This window comes from Temnothorax longispinosus, chromosome 7 (genome assembly GCF_030848805.1).
Source record: "Temnothorax longispinosus isolate EJ_2023e chromosome 7, Tlon_JGU_v1, whole genome shotgun sequence".
Taxonomy (NCBI): Eukaryota; Metazoa; Arthropoda; class Insecta; order Hymenoptera; family Formicidae; genus Temnothorax; species Temnothorax longispinosus.
Window position 1 is genome coordinate 10,848,612 of NC_092364.1, and position 22,038 is coordinate 10,870,649.

Genomic DNA, 22,038 nt, shown 5'->3' on the forward strand with positions numbered 1-22,038 from the left:
TTTTACCCTTACTTCATACACAATTTTTTGAGATTCGGTCAATTATTTCCCGAAAAATTGGAAAAATTAGAAAAATCGGTTTCCAAAAAATTGGTAGCAAAATACTATACACTTTATGGCACTCCCCGGGAAATTCTACCCCTATTTCATGTACCCTTGGTAAAAATTCGGTCCACTAACGAATGAGTAGTTCGCGGTCAGACAGACAGACATACAGACGACGGTACTTATAGGTATATATAGATATAGATAAGGGTAGAAAGAACTAAAGAATGTAATAGAATTAGAAAAATTGCTAATAGTAGTAGTTTACGATTTCTGTTAAAAAAAATATATACGTGATTGCTCCAATTTCCGCAAACTTTGAGATATCAAGCTGAATTTTTTTATGAATAATTTTTTTAATGGATAATTTTTATGGATAATTTTTTGTTACCAATTTTCAGAAACCGGTTTAAAAATTATTAAAATTTTGAGAAATAATAAGTATTAATTGACCGATTTTTTTTAAACCAATGCCAACATTTTTTTAAATTTTTGGAGGATGTTTAATTTTTTATTAATGAATAATTTTTTATTAATGGATCGATTTTCTTGAAACCGGTGCCAAAATTTTTCTAATTTTTTGTTGATGATTTTGATGAAATATAACCATTTAGACGATATTAAGGTTTAAAGTTCAAAGTATAAACCTTAATATCGTCTAAATCGTTATATTTATGAAAAAAACATAAGACCTTTTTTGTAGATCGTTAAATTTTCTACAAAAATATGTATTGAGTATTTCATAATTTTTGATAGCCGATATGATACAAAATTCATAAGAAGCAAAAACAAGTTTTATAAAATTTATCAAACTTTAACTTTGAATATCTTTTGAACGGTTGAATTTATGAAAAAATGATAAGAGATCTTTTTTGTAGAGCGGTAAATTCTCTACAGAAAATCTATGGCGCAATGCTGTATTACTGTGTGTTAGATAGTTATAAAATTTTTTCTATCTTACTAAATAAAAAATAAAAAATCGCGGTGAGAGACCTGTTAATATTAATATTAAGGGCTAAAAATTTAACAGGTATCTTATTTTACCTGGAAGTATATATGCTATTCGTGAAATGAAAAAAAAGTTGCCCCAAAATGACACGTTCTAATGTTGATATTAATGGATCAAGTTCACTATTATATGTACTTAAAAAAAATTCGTTTCTTTCATGGACACTTTCACCTTAGAAAACAAAAAAGATTAAGTGAATATGTGGAAGATATGTAGTCATTTAACGTTTTACTAAAAACTTACTGTCAACTGTCGACATGTGAGCGGAAGCATTGTCGTTTCAAATTCAATAATCAAATTTTATTTTTTAGGATTCAAGTAGTATTCATAAAAAATAATATTTTATACATTGTACTTGCGAAGTAATCGATCTCTACTAGTTTGTTTTGAATTTTATAATGAGTATTTGCACAATTCAAAATGTACTTATAACTAGGTTCTATCGTAAAGAATCGAAATCTTTTACCAGTAACACTCGAACCCTAAAAATGAAGTTGTTAGTTTAAAGAATAAAATATATTTGTTATATTTAATTTTAACGATTAATGATTTAATATTTATAATTATAAAAAAATAATATATTAAAATAATTGTTAATTTCTATAAACATTTTAATTAAAAAAAAAATTTTTTTTAATAAAGTATTTCTAATAAAACCATGAAAAAATCGAATATATTTTATTCAGGTTCAAGTCCACTTAAAATACTTTTATTTTTTGTGGCATTCAGAAGGTTCGAATCATCTCGTCCAGGTTCGAGTCTATTTGAAGTGTATTGCTCTTATTTTAAGTAACCATAGAAATAGTCGAAGTAATCATAGAAAGTTTTGTATTGAAACAGAAATGCCAAAAGATTCGAAACTACTTGTAAGATACTTATAATTCCATTGCTATTACATATTATTAGTGATTGCACTGGTCAACAAAAAATTACTTTTTCTTTCGAGTACAAAAACAAAAATAATTGTTTTTTATAGTTTTTTGGACATTGAATACGATCTGGTTTGCCAAATTGTTCGCGTCACAATTTTGAAAAATTTACAATTAAAGTTGCAAAAAGATGTAATGTGTGAGACAAATTTTTTTTAAATCAAAATTAAGTATGTTGTTAAAACTTCTGGCCTTTAAAAAGAATTTGTTGTATCGGTTATAATTAAGAAGATATTGATGATTAATATGGAATCTATTGCGTCAAAGTTGCGACTTACATGGACTAGTAAGGATTTATGAAATATTTCTTAATTATGTTTTAATTATTCAATTTTTTTAATTATTCAAACTCTCTTAGGAATTTTTCAGCTTGTTAAATATTAATCTAATGTCAAAGTTGATAAATTTAAAATAACAGAGCCAATATATGCCGGATATAAAAAATAGAAATTCGATCATTTTTAATTTTGATATCCACCATATTGGGGCTCTGCCATTTTTAATTTATTAACTTTAACATTAGATTAGTATTCAGCGACATGAGAAGTCCTTAAGTTTGAATAACATAACTAAAAAATATTTTACAGATGTGTCTGTGAAGTTGGCATATCATTTTCCAGCAAATAAAAAATAAAAGGGAGTTCTTGTCGCATCCAGTCGAGTTCTATAGTTCCTGATACTTTTTAGTAATAGTTCTGGTAATTTACCCAAAAAACAGTCAATCGAAAAAATGATCTGCTAAGTTCCCGTAGCAGATCATTTTCTAGCAGATCAAAAATAGAAGGGAGTTCTTCTCGCATACAGTCGAGTTCTATAGTTCCTGATACTTTTTAGTGATAGTTCTGGTGATTTTGCCAAAAAAAGTCAATCGAAAAAAAACTGCACATTGTTTCCTCATAGTTTTTAAGTGGGCAAGTAGACACTTGCACATTACTTCCTCATAATTTTTAAGTATGCAAATTATAAATTTGAACATTACTTCCCCATAATTTTTAAGGATGCAAATTATAAATTTGCACATTGCTTAATCAACATTTTATTTCGCTCATAAAGCTTTCTCTTATGAGGAAGCCTGTTTTTTTATGCATAATTATTAGTAGATATTTATTAATTTGGCTTCACACAGCATATCACTCTATTCTATCTAAATACGCGGCACTCAGGCGATATAAATTTATTAAAAAATCATACAATAATGCTAGTGCCGGGAACTCTTCAAAAACTGCTTTAATATGCTCAGAACTGTTTGAAAAATATTTTACATAAACCGGAACTCCGACATTTCGTACGGCATCTCACTCTATGCTACGGAAAACTAGCAGATAATTTTGCTTCCTCATAGAGGAAGCTTTGTTTTCATAAACTTCGTATATAGACCTTTGATCGCATATAAAGCTAAGTCTAATCAATCAAATTTTAAAGAATCTATATATATATATATATATATATATAAAATAGAATGTCTGTAATGTATGTCTGTATGTCTGTTCTTTATGTTCTTTATACACTCTTAAACTATTCGACCGAATTTTTACCAAAAGTATATAAAATAGGGGTAGAATTTCCCGGGGAGTGTTATAGAGTGTACAGTTCTTCGTTACCAATGTTTTTGGGAACTAGTATCTTTTTGGGAATTGGTAACGAAATTTTCCAGAGAGAGAGAAAGAGAGAGAGAGACGCAGAGTACGAGGACTAAGAGAACAGGAGACTAAAGAACAAGATAGAGTCGTAGAAAAGGAGATGTAGAAGAGGAGACAGGTACAGGAGAGCGAGAGGAAGGAGGAGAGAGTGGAGGAGGGATGCAGGAGTCAGTGAATGAAGGGACGATACATGAAGTGAAGCGAGAGCTGAGGGTCGGTCGAGTGATCGGTTGAGCATGAGATCTTATCGCATCCGTCGATTATCTTGGACGTCGCTAGCGGTCGTCTCTCTAGTTCCTTCTCTTCTGTCGAGCTCTACTCGCTCTAGCTCTGCGCTCTCTACGCTCTCGAGTCTATCCGCGCTCATACGCTCCTCCTCCTCACACCGCACTCTGTCGCTCTCGATCTCTCTCTCGCTCCTCGCATCGCGCTCACTCTCTGCGCGACGCGCGCGCTCGCGAGCCTCTTTGCTTGTTTTATTACCTCTGTCCTCCTGGGCGAAGCCCGGGTAACCTGCAGTTTTTTTTTTTTTTGAAAAACACGGATATTGTAACGTTCCGTACGGACTGGGTGTAGACTACCCGAGTTCAATTTTCAAAATTGTATAACTTGAGCACCAAGCGTAGACTGACGCTGCCTCTTGGCGCTCATATAGTAGCTACCTCAAAGATTTTTCCCCCCGGTACGGACCCCCACCATTCACTTCCTTTGAAATGGCGCTACTTTCAAAATTTGCTCGGGTTACGCTAACCCAGTGTGTACCCTGAGGGTTAATCAACATTTTATTTCGCTCATAAAGCTTCCTCTATAAGGAAACCAAATAAATAAATATCTACTAATAATGAAGTAAATGGAAGTTTTTAATCGATCCCCTTAGGGTTACAATTCTCATCCATCACTACCCTTCTCCTCTCACTTAACCCTTTGGGCCAACGGGTTAACGTCTCTTTCTGAAAGACGGAGCCCAGTTTTCTCCGCACGAGAGTCCTTTTCTCGCACGGAGGGCGCAGTTTTCGAAAATAAATTCCATTTTTACGTGCTCAAGTGGACTCGAACCTAATTTCTCAGATTAGGAGTCTGGCGCTCTACCACTAGACCACACTGCCGCCTATATATCTACTAATAATTATGCATAAAAAAACAGGCTTTTTCATAGAGAAAGCTTTATGAGCGAAATACAATGTTTTTATTTTGTACTGTTACCTCTTTAATTCTTTGTGATTAAAATGTGATTCTTTGTAATATTATAATTTTGTTAAAGAAAATTAAAGCTACTATTACTTGAATTGGAATAGGAAGACCCTTAAATGGGAACACAAAGATATATACCACTTGCGTTTTATTTTTTAAAAGTAGTTGCACAACAATTAATTTTTAAAGCAATATATATATATTCTCTTTGCAATTGGCGCAATTTAAAGATTTCACATCTTTTTTTGAAATACATGTCACTTGAGTTGAGTTAGGTAACATAATTTTGTGATATAATAATTTTGTTAAGGGAGAAATTAACCCTTTTCGGTCACACTTCCCGAGAATCCCGTACCGGTCACACTGAGTGAAATACACCCCCAGCGTGTTTGCACGTGTATAAAAAATTGGGTTTTTGAACGTAATTTTTTTTATATATTTAAAAAGTTTATATGCATATGTTTTATAGAAAAAAAAGTTTTTCTTTTTTTTCGTAATATTAACGGAGATATAGGTTTTATAAAATATTACTTCAAACTCATAGCCGATCACGCCCGAAGTTACCCGAGCGGTTTGTGATGTCACAATGTTATATGCCGTATACGATATCTATTGAGATTTCGATCTTTTAATAGAAATGGCAATAATTAAAACGTATAGGACGTGTTCCGTCCCTCTCTCTGGTAGTACAATCAAAAGTACACCAAATAAAGTGTTCGCGACAGTGCCACAAGACGTGAAACTTCGTCAAAAGTGGTTTAATGCCGTTCGGAGAGACAACCTCAAAAACAGCAAATCAAACTTCTTTTGCTGTGAAGACCATGCTCCGAACCTTATGTTCAGGACATAAGGCCCTTGCACAATACCAGGCAACAGGCAATAGGAACAAGGAATAAAAATCAGAAATCATGTATAAGTGCAGAATAAACAGTTACACAGGCAAAATAAACATAGAGTTTTCGTCACGTTGAAAATTCTGTGCTTGCCTGTTGGCAATCAATCATAAAATTCGAGTTTTTTAGGTTGTAATTAACGTATTTTTGGTTATTTCCTGTTCCTATTGCCTGTTGCCTGACATTGTGCAAAGGTCTATACTCGACATTTCACAATGCAGAGATCTCCTTCACGTCTTAGTTGGACATAACCTACAGCTGTATCTCCGTAGCTCACACGACAGTTCCTTTAAATAATTTATTGTTATAAAAATCTCGAAGTGATGTTATTTGTTAATGATCAGTTACACATTAAAATGTAATTATTTTAACCAAATAAGTAACATTAACTTCGCCAGTCAATAATTAACACAATTGAGAATTTAATTGACTATACTGGCAATGATTATAATCGTGGTAACGATTATAATCATCATGACAAATCATCACCGAGTTTCGACCAAAGATTCTGGTCATTCTAAAGTTGATCTATTAGATGCTTATAACATCTAAAATTACATCAACTTTAGAATGACCAGAATCCTTGGTCGATACTCGGTGACGATTTGTCACGACGATTATAATCGTTACCACGATAATCATTGCCAGTATAGTCAATTAAATTCTTAATTGTGGTAATTATTTTTGTTAGAAAGTGCGTACAAGAATTCGGAGCGCGACACATGTGCGACACATGTGCGACGGATGGCACGCGCGGAATTCCAGAGCGCGAAGCGTAAACAAGGAGTGGGGGGCGAAAAAGCCTCGATCGTGACGCGCGACCGAATAGACGAGTCAGTCGTTTGCAATATCCGAAAACGTGTGGACACATTACGGAGTAAGCGGATTAGAAACGGGCAATAAGAATCGTGAAGAGATTGCGTATATGAACATTGTTGATGTAAGTGGCAATTCGGTAGAATGCTCACAGATGGCATCGGTGTTACAGTTCCCTAGTTATCTTGAACGGTATGTGTTTCGCGAGCGCTGCGACGACCACGTTGCGCCCCAACGCCGGAAAAAAGGCACGGACCGACGATACTGCGCAAGCGTGAGTGTGTCGGGACGGGCGTGAAGCCCGCCGAACAAGCAATCGTTTTCCGGCTAGCGAGGCGTAGAGTCGCGTTCCTTTACACGGCGTCGTATATTTATGCAAATTGCTACGCGAGTGCAATCCGCCAGACTATTGAGTCTGAGACTGACCAGGGCTATTACAAGGACGTCTCCGCAGCATCAGAGGAGACATTGCAATACGGATCAGAGGCGATTACAAGCACCTCTTACGTCATATACGACTGAAGGAAGGACGAACTTAGCCATTTGCGACGAGGCCTCGGAGAGACGGAAAGAAGCGGCCATCTTAGCCCATTGCAACCAGGATTCGGCAAACGAACAATAACGGCCATTTTGCGCAATGCATAGGCCCACACGGTTTTGGTCAATGACCATCTTATCCAAAGACAACGACGGCGGATGCTTTAAGGTAACATATCGAACTCGTGTAAATCAGAGATCACTTACGAGATTAATCGGCATCTATCAATAGGATTATGATGAACGCAAGGTTCTCATAAAAGGCAAAGGATTATGATGAACGCAAGGTTCTCATAAAAGGCAAAGGATTATGATGAACGCAACGTTCTATCATAAAACAGCGATCGTCTGATTACCGAGTTCGAGAAAGCACGGGGCGAAGGATAGCATCCTCGCATAACACGGGGCGACGGATCACATCCTCGCAGAACGGCTATATTACTGCCAAATATTCCGGAATTAATTATCGGTCTGAGCTCAGTCGAATTAAAGTCACGTTTACATGGTTGCAACCCGCGGATAAAGTCATTGATTTTTAATATGCAATTGTTTAACTTACGTTCTCGATGCACGCGTGAGTCGAATCTTCACGCAGAATTGCTATTAACTTAACGAACCATACGATTTATCCTATGGTTATTTGCCAATGATTAAAGTGTACGAAGCACTACATTACTCATGAAAATTTAATCATCATTTAATTTAGTTCGCTCGTCAATTCTCGTATATATATATATATATACACTATTACTCGAAGTACTTATAACCTGAATTACTACGTTAGTTACTGTGTCAATTGATAGCAAGAAAGTACAATATATTGCAGTTACCGAATCTCACACAATATTTAGATAAACCTAAACATTCTCTCGAATGCTTTACTGTGCATATGTTCATTTGCTTATACTTTGAGTGAGATATATATACGAATTATGATAGACGAATTCTCAATTGACACATTACTTCAATTTATGTATGCTTTGTATAATATTGCTGTGTTTATGTAACATGCGTTTTGAATCCTATGTTTAACTTACATGATCCCTTCTTGAAACAGAAACAAAGATTGAAATCACTTGGTTGTTTATCTGGTTGAGAAGCAGAATAACGGATTTCTGTTCTCTTAAACTCAATCTTGATGAGAGATTAACTTCTTTTTATGACGCATGAGAAAGGATTATGCAAGACTAATTCAATATTGTCTGATTTTGTGTTTATGCTATATGTTCTTGGTAAAATATTTATTACGATAAATTTGTTGATTGTAATCTAACCGCTGCGAAAATACACGATCTCTTTACCGACATAACAACAAGAAAAGTATCGTTCCCCTTCCTATAATTCTTGAGCTCAGGTTCCTGCGCGAACTTGTACATTTCAAACATTGGTCCTTCGAGCCGGATATTTGGTTCCGGATGTTAACGGCATTTGCAATTTTGGATTCGTCTTTACGAATTCGTAATTCTGAAGTAAAATATTTGTGTAACAATTAATTTTGATTTCTATAAACGGTTACTTACTTAGTACGTCCGGATAAGGGAAACGATACTTCGAGTTTTGCAAAAAGCTTAAGACATAAATATACGGGAAAAAACATTCCGCCTGAATCATATCAAGGTTGATAGCAATAGACATTTCGGAACGTTAAAATGGATTCGATACTATATCGTATTAATCAACAACTCACGTCGAGTCATTTCATAGCAAACGCTTATGATAATTTCATCGGTGCAGATTCCACGGGAATTACAAAGCTAAGAATAGAAAGATACTTGTCAACTCTGGAGGCTCTTTGGACTAGGTTCAATAAACAGCATGACGAACTTTTAATGACAATCGCTGGACTTGCAATAGAAGAAAGGTTGGCAGCTCTATCTCATTCGTATTTTTCTGAACAGATACAATCCGAAACACATGTGTGTTACTTAGCTGTTGTTGAACAGCTAAAGGCTCTTCTCGTTGCAGAGAGACCAAGTATAGCAGACTCTTCGTTGAATACATCTTTGGACCGACCGATTGTAGAAAGTTCTGTTTTGACTCAATCTTTAGATCGACCTATCGTAGCAAGCTCCTCGTCGAGTCAATTTCTAGAGCAACCAGTAGCAGTAAGTTCGTCGTCAACTCAAGCTCAAACTACTGAGAATTTGGTGACAAACAATTTTCAAAGTGTACATGCTAGACTTCCTTATATCAAAATTCCTCATTTTGACGGAGATCCAACGAAGTGGCTTAGTTTTAGAGATTTATTTTCATCTCTTGTCTTAGACAAAAAACATTTAACAGACGTTGAGAAATTACAATATCTAAAAACAAGTTTAACCGACACCGCAGCTCACTTGATTGAGAACACAACACTCACTTCTGAAAACTTAACAAGGGAATGGAATTCATTATTGTCATTCTATGATAATCCTATCAACAACACAATCGAATCCTGTCGTAACAGGACAGGACACAGCTAAGGTCTTACATTCAAATATAGATAAAACGTGGTCTGCGTCATGTGTATTGTTGCCAACTGCGCAAGTGTATATAATTTCCGAAAAGGGTGAAGTTAGGAAGACTCGAGCTCTGCTTGATCAAGGATCGGAGATTTCGTTGATTTCCGAGCGCGTTGTGCAACAGCTTGAGTTACCTCGTACTCGTGCATCACTTATGCTAACCGGAATAGGTGAACAGAAATCTAATACAACTAAAGGGCTTACATCATTTAGAATGAATTCGCTTTTCGGACCTAAACTAAATTTGACTGTTTCAGCTTATATTCTGCCTAAACTTACTACTTCTATTCCATCTGTTAAATTACAACCCGGCCTCATTTGGAGGGAATACGACTAGCCGATCCCGATTTCTTAAAGCCCGGTTCGATTGACTTGATAATAGGCGCGGACATTTATGGTTCTTTACTCGAAAGTAAACTAATAAAAGGTGATATGGGAACACCAGTAGCGCAAGCTACCAAGTTGGGTTGGGTAATTTCGGGACCAACTACACTTGAAACTTCCTTAGTTAATAGACAAAGCTATCACGTGTCGATTAGCCAAGAACTTTACGATTTAGTTTATAAATTCTGGGAATTAGAGGAAGTTCCTTCGTCGAAAATTCCAATACTTTCTAAAGAGGAACAGGATTGCGAGGATCACTTCCTTTCTACGCATAAGAGAGATGAAACTGGGAGATACATTATTAGACTTCCTTTCAAATCAAATCCGTCCAAACTTGTCAACTCAAAAGATAAGGCCTTGCGAATAATCAGGAGTTTAGCTGGTAGATTCAAGACAAATTCTAATTATTTTAAGCTTTACTCGGATTTTATGGTAGAGTATAGAAACTTAGGTCACATGCAGATAGTACCTTCATCGGAATCGGAACCCTCTCTGGTGTACTATCTCCCTCACCATGGCGTATTACGAGAACAGGGTCTGACCACTAAGTTGAGAGTTGTGTTTAACGGGTCGAGCCCAACAACTACGGGCGTGTCACTCAACGATTTATTGCACACAGGTGCTAAGTTGCAAATTGATTTGTTCGACGTACTCCTCTGGTTCCGCCTCTTTCTTTATGTGTTCATAGCTGACATCGAAAAAATGTTTAGACAAATAAAGGTGGACCCGTCAGATTGGGACTATCAGAGGATCTTTTGGTTAGATTCATTGTTACAAATCACAATTTTTGCGCTCACAACGGTTACTTATGGTCAGGTCTGCTCACCCTTCTTAGCCATACGTGCTCTCGTACAGTTGGTAAAGAATGAGGGGCACCGATATCCTTTAGCTATTCCAATCATGGAAAAAGGTAGATACGTAGACGAATTTCATGGCGGAGCGGATTCTATTCAGGAAGCTCAAAATAAAGTTGCTCACTTAGACGGGCTCTGCATGGCGGGCGGTTTCTTGTTGAAGAAATGGATGAGCAATCACCCTGATGTTTTGGAAAACATACCACCCGACAGAAAGATTACATCTCATTCGATTTCATTTAATGAAGGTGAGACTGTTCACGTATTAGGGCTGTCTTGGAACGCTTTAACGGATTCGTTTGAATTTACATTCGAGCTCCCTACATTGACAACTATCACGAAAAGGACTGTTATGTCTACGATTGCTAAATTTTTCGATCCAATGGGTTTTTTGTTGCCTGTTACTATTGTCGGCAAGATCTTTGTGCAAGAGTTATGGTCAATTAAGTTAGATTGGGATGACCCATTACCGGAAAAACTAATTCAAAAATGGACAGACTTTGTAAATAGTTTACACAATACGCCGAAATTCGAATTTCCACGATGGATAGGTTGGACAGCTAGTTCACTTATTGAAATACACGGATACTGCGATGCCTCGCAACAGGCCATGGCTGCAGTTGTTTTTGCAAGAGTGAAGGTAAAGTCACAGTCAGCTTTGTGGCTTCTAAAGAAAAAGGTTGCGCCTTTAAAAAAAAGCTTTCTTCTCTGGTTATTGCTGACGCTCATGCTCGTACATTCCATGGAGGAGTTCAGGATACTCTTTCCTTCATTAGAAACAATTATTGGATAATTGGCGGTCGAGTTGTAGTTCGATCATTCATACTCAAATGTGTAGTCTGTACTTGGTTTCGCCATGAAAGAGCACATCAAATCATGGGTCAGTTACCTACTGAAAGACTAAACCCGTCTCGACCTTTCGAGCATTCTGGAGTGGACTATGCAGGTCCGTTTACTACGAAAACTTGGAAAGGTAGGAATGCAAAGACCTACAAGACTTACATAGCTTTGTTCGTTTGTTACTCGACTTCAGCTATACACTTAGAATTGGTTACGGACTACACAACTGAGGCTTTCTTAGCGGCGTACAAACGTTTCACCTCTCGTCAAGGAATTTGTTCAACGTTATCTAGTGATTGCGGTACTAATTTCAAAGGTGCGGATGCAGAGCTTCGTAAGCTCTTTCTAGCAAGCTCCAAGGAGTCAGAAGAATTAGCTAAGCTTCTCGCAAGGGACGGAACGCAGTGGAAGATCAATCCACCTGCGGCTCCTCATTTCGGAGGAAAATGGGAGGCATGCGTTAAATCGGTTAAAACGCATTTGAACAAGGTAGTCGGTGATCAACTACTCACGTACGAAGAGATGAATACTTTGCTAATTCAGATAGAAGCTGTGTTGAATTCACGGCCACTTTGTCCGCAATCCGACGATCCAACCGACACTTCTGCTTTGACCCCGGGTCATTTCCTTATAGGGCAGACTCTGACTACTATTCCCGAACCATCGTTAGACGGCGTAAAGGTCTCTCACCTTTCACGGTGGCAACTCCTAAAAAAAATGCTAGAAGACTTTTGGAAACAATGGTCACGTGATTGTCTGCAAAGATATCTTGCGGTATACAAGTGGAACAATGCTGTTCCATCTATAAAAGAAGGTTCTTTGGTTTTGGTAGTTGATGAGAGGTATCCTCCAGCAAAGTGGCCTTTAGGTCGGGTTGTTAAGACTCACCCTGGGCAGGACGGTCATACTAGAGTTGTTACGGTACGTACGCAAATTTCTGAATTACAAAGACCTATCACTAAACTTTGTCCTCTTCCAATTGATACATCTACTGTAGAGTTAATTCGTTATCTATGAATAACGAAGGTGGGCGGAATGTTAGAAAGTGCATACAAGAATTCGGAGCGCGGCACATGTGCGACACATGTGCGACGGATGGCACGCGCGGAATTCCAGAGCGCGAAGCGTAAACAAGGAGTGGGGGGCGAAAAAGCCTCGATCGTGACGCGCGACCGAATAGACGAGTCAGTCGTTTGCAATATCCGAAAACGTGTGGACACATTACGGAGTAAGCGGATTAGAAACGGGCAATAAGAATCGTGAAGAGATTGCGTATATGAACATTGTTGATGTAAGTGGCAATTCGGTAGAATGCTCACAGATGGCATCGGTGTTACAGTTCCCTAGTTATCTTGAACGGTATGTGTTTCGCGAGCGCTGCGACGACCACGTTGCGCCCCAACGCCGGAAAAAGGCACGGACCGACGATACTGCGCAAGCGTGAGTGTGTCGGGACGGGCGTGAAGCCCGCCGAACAAGCAATCGTTTTCCGGCTAGCGAGGCGTAGAGTCGCGTTCCTTTACACGGCGTCGTATATTTATGCAAATTGCTACGCGAGTGCAATCCGCCAGACTATTGAGTCTGAGACTGACCAGGGCTATTACAAGGACGTCTCCGCAGCATCAGAGGAGACATTGCAATACGGATCAGAGGCGATTACAAGCACCTCTTACGTCATATACGACTGAAGGAAGGACGAACTTAGCCATTTGCGACGAGGCCTCGGAGAGACGGAAAGAAGCGGCCATCTTAGCCCATTGCAACCAGGATTCGGCAAACGAACAATAACGGCCATTTTGCGCAATGCATAGGCCCACACGGTTTTGGTCAATGACCATCTTATCCAAAGACAACGACGGCGGATGCTTTAAGGTAACATATCGAACTCGTGTAAATCAGAGATCACTTACGAGATTAATCGGCATCTATCAATAGGATTATGATGAACGCAAGGTTCTCATAAAAGGCAAAGGATTATGATGAACGCAAGGTTCTCATAAAAGGCAAAGGATTATGATGAACGCAACGTTCTATCATAAAACAGCGATCGTCTGATTACCGAGTTCGAGAAAGCACGGGGCGAAGGATAGCATCCTCGCATAACACGGGGCGACGGATCACATCCTCGCAGAACGGCTATATTACTGCCAAATATTCCGGAATTAATTATCGGTCTGAGCTCAGTCGAATTAAAGTCACGTTTACATGGTTGCAACCCGCGGATAAAGTCATTGATTTTCAATATGCAATTGTTTAACTTACGTTCTCGATGCACGCGTGAGTCGAATCTTCACGCAGAATTGCTATTAACTTAACGAACCATACGATTTATCCTATGGTTATTTGCCAATGATTAAAGTGTACGAAGCACTACATTACTCATGAAAATTTAATCATCATTTAATTTAGTTCGCTCGTCAATTCTCGTATTATATATATATATACACTATTACTCGAAGTACTTATAACCTGAATTACTACGTTAGTTACTGTGTCAATTGATAGCAAGAAAGTACAATATATTGCAGTTACCGAATCTCACACAATATTTAGATAAACCTAAACATTCTCTCGAATGCTTTACTGTGCATATGTTCATTTGCTTATACTTTGAGTGAGATATATATACGAATTATGATAGACGAATTCTCAATTGACACATTACTTCAATTTATGTATGCTTTGTATAATATTGCTGTGTTTATGTAACATGCGTTTTGAATCCTATGTTTAACTTACATGATCCCTTCTTGAAACAGAAACAAAGATTGAAATCACTTGGTTGTTTATCTGGTTGAGAAGCAGAATAACGGATTTCTGTTCTCTTAAACTCAATCTTGATGAGAGATTAACTTCTTTTTATGACGCATGAGAAAGGATTATGCAAGACTAATTCAATATTGTCTGATTTTGTGTTTATGCTATATGTTCTTGGTAAAATATTTATTACGATAAATTTGTTGATTGTAATCTAACCGCTGCGAAAATACACGATCTCTTTACCGACATAACAACAAGAAAAGTATCGTTCCCCTTCCTATAATTCTTGAGCTCAGGTTCCTGCGCGAACTTGTACATTTCAAACAATTTTACTTATAATGAAGCTTTGGCACAACGTATTTCTGGAGCATTGAAACGATTGTCATCTCTGAGAAACTCTAGCATCGTAAATATGTCAATTTGCGGCAAATTATTACTATTTAGTTTCACGAAGCCTTTTTCACACATTACTCCGTCGAAATTCGGCTAAATCAAATTTATTAATAATTTTAAGTCGTTTCGGAGATCTGTAATTCTATAAACACATCGTATCCAATTTTCGTGGCGTGACCATATAACATCGTGACGTCACGAGCCCGTACGCCAATTGCGTGGCGTTTCATGATCACGTGACAAAACTTGAATTTTTACGTCGATAAAATTATTAATAATAATTTACAGGTTTACACAAAAATTTCTTTTTCATTTTTGTGTTTTGGTGTTATTAATACACGTTTACATAAAAAAATGTATATATAATTTTTTTTTCAACAACCCAATTGTAGGTGACCTTTAAAAAAAAATATCCTGTTGTAGTTTAAGTCTTCCTTAAAAAGACTGTATAGGTTTGATTTGCAAAAAATTAATTTAACATATGTAAAAAAATTGTTGAAAAAAAGTCGGAAAAGTGACCTTTTCACAAAAATTAATGTAACTTTTTCAATTTTTAAGATATTTTAATTTTTTAAACGGTTTTTTCATCCTCAGATGATGCACTTTTCACTGATTATTGCAGTTTATGCGGCCGTTCCAAAAAGTTTATTTATTTTGAGGTATAAAGGTGCGATTTTTTGTGGAAAAAAATGCCGAGAGAGAACTAATGGGCCGAAAAATATACCACCGACGGGGATCAATACTTGAAGATCCCAACTACCTGTAGATGGCGGCACAAGGCCCATTTCCATTGGTTTACAACCTAACTTCCTCTGCGCCTACTCCGAACCCTTACCAGCCGCGAGCAAATCCGCGCGTCGGAAGTTAGGTTGTTTTAAGTTGTAAATAACATAATATGACCTAATTAAAGTAAGAAGCGAAATATATATCCATAAATTATCATTTCAATTATCATTTCCTTACTTACTGATATCGTGATAGTTTAAGTATATTGGAAACAAACTGAACATGAGCGACAATTTTTCTTCTCAGAATCTTTTTTACTACGCAAAATGTATCATTAAAAAGTAATTGACATATAATAATATTAATCTAGTAAACATAAACACATAAACATAATAAACACAAACGTTACATCAATATTATAATTTCTACAATATACTTAATTGTTATATATAACATATATGTTGTATTACACAATATATACATGAGTATTATTTAGTAAAAAAAGTATAATATTGATGTAATGTCGCTATTAATTGACGGGTAACCTAATTTACTGTATTACTAACCTCTACTATAAGCATGTCACAACATGTATATGTATACCACTCAATTCATGAATCGCAAAACATTTGTTCATATTTATTTATAAAATACACTTATATATATAACTGTATGTATATAACTGTCACCAACTGTCAAAAGAGGATGTTAAAAATAAGCCATTTTTTGCCTACTCGCGAAACCTGAACTAATCATTGGAAACTATTTCTGGGATCTTCTAGAAACAGGAAAAAATAATAATTTATCCACCAGGGCCGGAGAAAGTTACGAAAGTAATAAAAGAACATTTTCTAATTAATATCACAGAAGCAACAACTGAAAGTAAAATAAGCAGGAGCTATGAGAGCCAACGCAAGATTTTCGTACTATTTTCTCTATTTCTTCGCCTTCAATTTTACAAAATTACATTACAAACGTTTCGATCCTACCATTGAATCATCTTCAGTGTTAGTCAGTATTCTACGTCATTTACATTTATTTCCCTGTTCTTGTCATTAATTTAATTGTAAGATGTTTTTCGCATTTTAACTTGTATCGTCTGTATTATTCAAAGTTATTGCCCGCGAAAAAAACCCTCTTATTTATTCATATTAGTTTATATTAGTTTATATTAGTAAAAATATGATTGTATATAATCATATAAGAAATGGAAAATATAATCTTAAACAATATTAGATGGCCATATATGAGAGTATATAATTATATATGTCCATATATAAGCATATCTAAGGGCGGCGGTGTGGTCTAGTGGTACAGCGCCAGACTCGTAATCTAAGGAACCAGGTTCGAGTCCACTAGAGCCATGAAGCATGAAAAAGTTTTTTTCCGAAAAAACCGCGCCCCTCCGTGCAGATGCGGAGAAAATTGGGCTCCGTCTTTCGGAAGAGACGTTAAACCGTTGGTCCAAAGGAGGAAACAGTAAGGTAGTGGATGAATTGGAGGTTAGGGTTGGGTACATCCCTTCAAAACGCCCTTTAAGCCCCCTTGGGGTATATAAAGTAAAATTCTTTATATAAGCATATCTATATATGTATATAAGTCACGTCTGTCTGTCTGTCTGTACGCGAACTACTCATTCGTTAGTGGACCGAATTTTTACCAAAAGTATATGAAATAAGGGTAGAATTTCCCGGGAATAAAAATGTCGCGGCTTTTTTTTGAGTTTTTCGGTACCAATTTTCTGGAAACCGGTTTTTTTAATTTTTTCAATTTTTTCAAAGAATTGTATATGAAACAGAGGTAGAATTTTCTGGAGAGTGCTATAAAGTGTATAATTTTTTGTTACCGATTTTTTTAAAAGCCGGTTACGAAATTTTTCCAATTTTTCGGGAATTAATTAACTGAATCCAGTGAAGTTTTTTTATTTTCATTGATTTCTAATATTTTATGAGCGGCCAAACTTGAAACTTGTGTCCGGGGCGAAGTCGTCACCAAGCCATATCATGGAGGCTTCGGGCGAAAATCAAAGTCAAAGAAGCAGCAGTGGTCGGATTCTGGCGAGAACTTGGATAATATGTGCAGTAGTAGGTGAGCCCAAAAGGCTAAATGGGGATTTACTGGAGCGTCGTAGGAACCTATTGGATTTTGAAGATTAGATTTTGAAATGCACACTTTTCAGCATGTTATTAACCCACCTTACCTTAATCTGACGCGCTCGAGTATTTCTAACAATCGATTTTTTTTTTACTATTCTGATCGGCTGCCCTAGACGCGTGATCCTATATTAAGGGCTTATATATAGTGGAGGTACTCAACAGGGTGCAAGGTATCCCCCTATATGTTAATCTGTTGCGCTCGAGTAAATCCCAAAATCCCCTATTGGGCTCACCTACTACAGCGTGTGCTCAGAGATGACAGAATAGAGCTGACGAGAAACAGTGCATTTCATACGAGCGTAAGGCACATAAGTGTGTGCGCCTTTCTTGTAATTATTTTTCGCCATGGTGTTTTTAATTAATGTTTCCATTTTTCTATTAAAAAATAATTAATAAAATGTATCTTATTCTATTTAAAATCCAGTCCGAGAATGGAGTAACGATTCCGCCCAAGCAATTTTGACATTTAAATTTTTGCACCTGTCGTTTTCACTGTATACCAGTTGAACAAAGCGACGTAGACCAAAAATGTCCTTATAAATTTTGTAGCCAAGGGTTCACTCTTTACAACGGTACACCACATTTTACTAAAATTATTTGTTTTGTTGTTAAAAATCGGCACCGAAAAAATAGTAACAATTTCACCCCGGTCTCCCCTACCTATTATCTAATTTACTTATTTTACTTTCAGTTGTAGGTTCGATGTTAATTAGAAAATGTTTTTTTATTACGTAAGTTGTATTCAAAATAACGATATTTAGATGCATAGTTCTGATTAAATCTTAAGCAAAATAGTAAAAAACAGCATACACGCTCACGCGCCACACACGCCGTGCGCGTGCCGCCCCTGAGTCATGCGTAACTTAGAGCGTTCATTCGTAAGCTTCAAATTGCTCTTTTTTAAAAAGTAGTTTTCAGACGCAATTTTGCCAAGGGAAAAAGTTGTTTTTTTTTGGCACAGACAATCACGTTCTGCACTCCGTGTCCGCGAATTCTTGGACACCTTATAAATAATTTTAAAAAATGTACGTTGTTCCCCTCTTAGCCGAACCCAGGACCACGAAGAAGGACGTGAGAAAATTTTAGTTTCATTTATATGTGCGTGTGCGTGCGCGCGCGTGATTGTGTGTGTGTGTGTTTGTGTGTGTGCGAGCGTGTGTGTGTGTGTGCGCGCGCGCGTGCGTGCGTGCGTGCGTGCGTGCGTGCATGTATGGGTGACGAACCATAGCGTCCTAACACACGCACACGCATGCACGCACGCACGCACACGCACACACGCACGCACGCACGCACACACACACACACACACACACACACACACACACACACACACACAAATGAGACCAAAATTCCTTTACGTCCTTGTTCGTGGTCCTGGGTTCGGCTAAGAAGAGAATAACGCACATTTTTCATGATCACCTATATACCAAAAATTATACGTCCGAGATATCCACATTAGGGATATTCGCAAGGGTCAGCCCTAACCGTAGTGCAATGGAAGAGCCTCGCCCTGGAGGAACCGCCTTCATGATCACGGTAACCTCTACGCCAGGTAAGTATAATACCTTTACACATACATGCTATGTAAACCAAAAAATTTTTTACATTTACTACTTATCTTTTAACACATAAATGTGCAACTGATTTTATTTTAAAGATAGAATAAATATATATAGCTTTTATATAAAAACTTTTCATATAACTGTTCCAAGAATTGATAATAAATCTCGATTTTCATAACTTTCCCTGGACTTGGTAAACAAATAATTACACAGGCACAAAAAAAATAAAAAGCGTCTTGGCCAAGACACTACACTAATGTATTCCCATGTATTTTGACTGGCTGAATCCGAATCCGAAGTCAGAATTGTCAGATTGGCTCTCAGTTCCGAGCAAACCTCAAAACTCCACGAAACGAACACTTTTTTTTTAGGTTTGCTCGGAACTGAGAGCCAATCTGACTTCGAATTCGGATTCAGCGGGTCAAAATACATGGGAATACACTAGTGTAGTATCTCGGCCGACACTTTTTATTTTTTGTGTGTCTGTGAATTATTATTTTGTTTCTAGAAGATCTTAGAAACGGTTTCCAATTAATTCAGGTTTCGCGAGTAGGCCAAAAATGGCTTATTTTTATATTCCTTTGCCACGAAATATATAAATACAACAACATTAATCACCGCTGCACGCGCGGAAAAGAAGTAACAATGCGCCAATGCGCGCTATCTCGCTCGCTCTTTTATTTTCCCACTCTCTCGTATACGCTCTTTCACTCTCGCTCCTTCACTTTGATTCGTATATCTTTTCTTTCTTTAGGACCAGAGCACAAAGATTGTCGAAACCGTTTACGACTCTGTCGTAAGTCATAAGTCGGTGTCGGAAGTCAACGCACATCAATCCTAGGAATAACTAATACGGCTAATCAAAGTTAGAAACTAAGAAAAATCACTTCGGACTTTGACTAGTCAATCCTAGAAATAACTAATACAGCTGGTCAAAGTTAGAAACTAAGAAAAATCACTTCGAACTTCGACTAGTCAATCCCAGGTGTGGCTTAATTCGGACTGTGTGACTGTTAACAAATAAAATCAAGATTTTTTTTACCAAATTAAGTTCTTATTGTTAACATAATGTATTGCTTCCTCATAGAGGAAGCTTTGTTTTCGTGAATTTCGTATATAAACCTTCGATTGCGTATAAAGTTGGGTTTAGTTAACCAAATTTAAGAAAATTATATATGAAATAGGGGTAGAAGAAACCAACGAAGAGATTGGTTTTTGAGTTTTTTTCTGCCAATATGTTCAGATTGTTGTAAAACGTCGAAATATCGCCTAAAAAAAATGTCCGTATGTATGTATGTGCACATTTAATGTTGTAGTTGCTCTAACTTCCGCAAATATTGAGATATCGGGCTGTTTTTTTTTTATCGATAGAGTATCATTCAAGGAAGGTTGGTATTGAATTTGGCGATAATCGGTAAAGGAGTTCTTTTTTAAAAAATTTTTAAATTTTTTTAGAAATGCCCGTGGTTGCTCTAACTTTTTATTTACTTTACTCTTGTACATAGTTTTTTTCTCCTTAAGTTTAAAAATGTAGTTTTGGTAAAATATTTTATAAACATAGCATCCTAGAAAGTACTTATATTTAGTGTATGGTAATTCTCCGCCGCAGGCGGAGCCCCTTTCCCCGCATAATATAACTAAACAAACTCCCAGCGTGATACCTAACTGCTTGAATTAAGACGCTTGATTATTAGGCCCCCCCCCCCCGTACCCCCGTGCGTGCGTGCGTGCGTGCGTGCGTGTGTGTCTTTTATGCATAAATACCGTTGTTTGTTATAATTTTGTTCGTCGCGTAGTACATTTCTCGTCTTCCTTTCCTCCCACTCCTACTCGGCTTCATGTAAACAACAGTACAAGACATTGACTGCTATATTTAGATAATAGAGAATATATCGACCCTTAAGGACTATTACACTATATATTTATAACGTCGGAAGATACAGAAAGTCATCTTGGAAAAAATAGAAAAAAAAATAAAGCAAAAATAGATAAAAAAAAATAGGTAGGGTACATATTTTTCGGGTTCCCCCTACTGATTATCACTGTCGGAGTCACAACAAAGGTTTTTATCAAAAGAGCCGCAAGAAAATATCAAAATTCGGAAAGGGCCCTATTGGAAAGAATTACCAAAATCTTTATTTTATTTGTTAACAGTCACACAGTCCGAATTAAGCCACACCTTATAGAGTTGACTAGTCAAAGTCCGAAGTGATTTTTCTTAGTTTCTAACTTTTACCAGGCCGTATTAGTTATTCCTAGGATTGACTAATGACTAGTCAAAAGACGAAACGCAAAACTTATTTCGGGCTTTGACCAAGACGCTTGGTCGTTCCCCAGAATTGACCAGTCAATCCTAGAAATGCCCGCGTTTCGGGCTTTGACCATAACACATACATACGATTCAACAGAAACGATGTTCGTATTATGGCGCTTGTTATAAATGTTCGCTCAACTCGAATGCAAAACAACATGACAATGCGCTTTTGAATGAATAATGTGAGACAAGAATAAAGAATGTTTCCGGCGAATCACTATTCAGTCAAAAGATACACTGAACGTATTTGAAATTCATCAGAGTTAAGAAAGATTCGTTAAAGTAATAATAAATTAATTTTCTATATCGTATATTTTTTTCCTCAGGTACATGCTTGGGTACTTTAATAATATCAACAATAATTTTTTATCTTAATAATTAATTTATTCTTTGTACTAAAATCGCTAATCAAATTATTAGATATTTATCAGAAGTGCTGTTTTCTAATTGATTAAAGTTCATAATTTATTTAAAAATTTAATTAAAAA

General features: G+C 36.8%; 2 protein-coding genes and 1 pseudogene across 10 annotated transcripts in view; 1 reads left to right on the forward strand and 2 right to left on the reverse strand.

Annotated features, from left to right (window-relative positions):
* Nucleotides 1-22,038, reverse strand: part of Pig-s (phosphatidylinositol glycan anchor biosynthesis class S) — a 198,215-nt gene that overhangs the window by 143,733 nt on the left and 32,444 nt on the right. The gene's annotated exons all lie outside the window — the stretch shown is intronic.
* Nucleotides 1-22,038, forward strand: part of LOC139816202 (protein I'm not dead yet) — an 87,133-nt gene that overhangs the window by 32,936 nt on the left and 32,159 nt on the right. The window lies entirely within an intron of this gene.
* Nucleotides 19,063-19,234, reverse strand: LOC139817059 (U1 spliceosomal RNA; annotated as a pseudogene).